Source organism: Podarcis muralis, chromosome 11 (genome assembly GCF_964188315.1).
Source record: "Podarcis muralis chromosome 11, rPodMur119.hap1.1, whole genome shotgun sequence".
Classification (NCBI taxonomy): domain Eukaryota; kingdom Metazoa; phylum Chordata; class Lepidosauria; order Squamata; family Lacertidae; genus Podarcis; species Podarcis muralis.
The window spans coordinates 38542764-38545600 of NC_135665.1; the positions used below are offsets into that span (position 1 = coordinate 38542764).

The following is a 2837-nucleotide window of genomic DNA, read 5'->3' on the forward strand; positions in this document are numbered from 1 at the left end:
ATCCTACTTCAATTTGCCTTTGAGAACACAGTGTTATTTATGGTTAAAATGTATGTGTTGTTTTTCAAACATGCATTCAAAATAAATTTTAAAGCAAGATAAAAACAAACCAATGCAGTGATGGCACCAGAAAAAAGTGCAGTGACACAGGAAATGAAAAATTAAATTTCTGAGGTAGTGAGCTTTGTCCCATATGTTCAATTTCTGAAAGAGAAACAACAGTATATTTCACATTAATAGGCAGCCATTAAGAACTCTCTATGTGGATTTCTGCACATTGGGTAGATTCTTAAGCCACCTTGCTTCCCCCTCCCACCCCAAGGCTTTCAAACAAACTTATGCCCAAACAACCTTGCGCAACTTCTAAAAATATCACCACAGATATCTGCACTTTTTAGTGACACAGGCTCCAGAATGTGTGAAACTGATTTTGGCAGAAATGATGTCCCTCATGCTGTGATCCCCCTCTTTTGTTGGTTGCCCCAGGCATCAGGGTATGGTGGCTGGTATGGGCCAGAAAAACAGATACTTTGGTGGTGAGGGCAGCAGTCATGAAAGGGAAAAGGAAACCAGATGTATTTTCTGCTGTTTGGTGGCCATTTATCACATATGGCAATACATCAGCACAAATTTGGATGTCATGATTATATTTCTGCTCTGAACTTTGTCCTTCAATATTTCAATCTCTTCCGGCCAATTAAAATAGTGGCATTACCCTGATAACATACTATGTAAGGACCCTGCAAGAACTACACAGAAAAAGGCAACATAAGAATGCATATGATTACTTACCTGGCTTCTGGTTTGTTTGTTTTTGTCTTTCTTGTTATATTCAATTTCTATTTTGTGCCTTTATACAATAAGTATACAGTGGAACCTTGGTTGCTGAACGCTTCAGAAGCCGAACAATTCAGAATCCAAATGCGAACAACCCAGAAGTGAATGCTTCCGTTTTCAAACACACCTCGGAAGTTGAGTGGCTTTCAAGGTGTGTTTCTCCATTTTTTAAAAGGAATTTGCCGACTGGCAATTGCGCCTTGGTTGTCAAACGTTTCAGAAGTCAAACCATCTTCTGGAACGGATTGCATTCAACAACTGAGGTTCCACTTTACCATTGAAAAATGATTTTAATAGAAATTTTAAAAGAGTTATTCTGGCCCTAAAATATCCTTCTTAACATGATATTGTCACCAACTGGGATGACATGGAAAAGAGCTGGCATTTCACCTTCTGCGATAAGCTGGGAGTTGCCCCAGAAAAATATCTCCTGCTGCTGACAGAGGCTTCCCTGAACCCCAAAGCCAACAGAGAAAAGATGGCATAGTTCATGTTTGAGACTTTCAGCACCACAGCCATGTGTGTTGGCATCCAGGCTGTGTTGACGCTGTACACCTCTGGCCATACCACTGGTATTGTGACTCTGCTGACGGTGTCCCCCACCCTTTGCCCATCTATTAAAGTTACACTCTGCTCCATGTCATCTTCCACCAGGATTTGGCTGGTCATGACTTGACTGACTACCTCATGAAGATTTTGACCAAGAGAGGCTACAAATTCACCACCATAGTTGAGTGACAAGCTATGCTACACTGTGCTGGAGATGACTACTGCTGCTTCCACTTCCTCCCTGGAAAAGAGCCATGAACTTCCTGGTGGTCAAGTGTTCACATTAATACTCTGAAGTAAGCCTTCTTGATTTTGATGGAGTTAACTTTCAAGTGGACGTGCCTAGGATTGCAGTCTTATTTTAGTCTGATTTTTGATTCAGTTATAATGTGTGAAAATTGATTTCCTTTAGAGTCATCATTTAGGGTCCACCATTTGGAGTGGGGTGAGCTACCTCTGTCTTGCCCCCATCTGGCACCATGCATGTCAGACAATATAATAACATTCTTCAAAGGTAACAATCCATAAGGTATTATAGCCCTTCCAAAAGACAAGCAAAGAAAAATGATCCCTCAACTGCATGGTTGTTTTCAATGAAACACAGAATTCAGGCTGAAAGTCGTGCAGCCAATACAAAACTATGTCAGAATGGTTCCAATGAGTTATTCAGGGGATGCTGCCTCATTACATTCTGATACTTCACTGCTGAAACCACCTCATGTAGGCACCTGTTACTGGCCACTACAGATTATTTGTACAGTAGGTTGGCTGAGAAGAAAGTCGTGCTGTGTTCGATAAGGCAAACTCCTAATTGTGTTCAGGATTGCAGCCCTGTGGGACTTGCTTCCAAGTAAACAGGCATTGGATTGCAGTGGTGGGCTCTTACATCAGGCCTGTAAGCAGTCACTTGCTTAGTCATCTGTGGCAAGTAAAAGCTGTATCCAAGCAACCTGGTTACACAATCTCCACTTACCTACCTCAATTTAGTCTGTATTTCTGTATTATTTATCTCTCTCCCTTTGAGATCACAGTGCAGCTGACATGAGATTGCAAATGTTTTCCTACTCACTGATCAGGCAGGAGCACACCACACCCACTTAGCTTCAGCAGTGCTGCTGCAATACTGGATGTCCCTAGTCCAGGGGTCTGCAACCTTTAAGACAAAAAGAGCCACTTGGACCCGTTTCCGAAGGAAAAAAAAACTGGGAGCCGCAAAACCATTGCGACATTTAAAACAAATATACCCCCGGAGCCGCGATCTGACAGCGGGCGGGAAGGTGACGTCGGGACGGTGCGTGACTAACGCACGTACCGCCCCCATGCGACGTCACAGCCAGTACAGCGCCCGCCACAGTGGGGAGTGTCGGGGCGCACAATGCGCCTCCTTGCCTCGCTAGTATCCGCCCCGGAGCCGCAGCAAAGGTGTAAAAGAGCCACATGCGGCTCCGGAG

At 43.7% G+C, this 2837-nt stretch overlaps 1 pseudogene across 1 annotated transcript in view; it reads left to right on the plus strand.

Annotated features, from left to right (window-relative positions):
* The first annotated feature begins 375 nt into the window (after positions 1 to 375).
* LOC114606196 (actin, cytoplasmic 2-like) overlaps positions 376 to 2837 on the plus strand; it is a 3785-nt pseudogene continuing 1323 nt past the window's right edge. The window contains exons 1-3 of the transcript XR_013394685.1: positions 376 to 549; positions 1141 to 1429; positions 1492 to 1682. The product of XR_013394685.1 is annotated as an actin, cytoplasmic 2-like (transcript). The remainder of the gene's footprint in view (positions 550 to 1140; positions 1430 to 1491; positions 1683 to 2837) is intronic.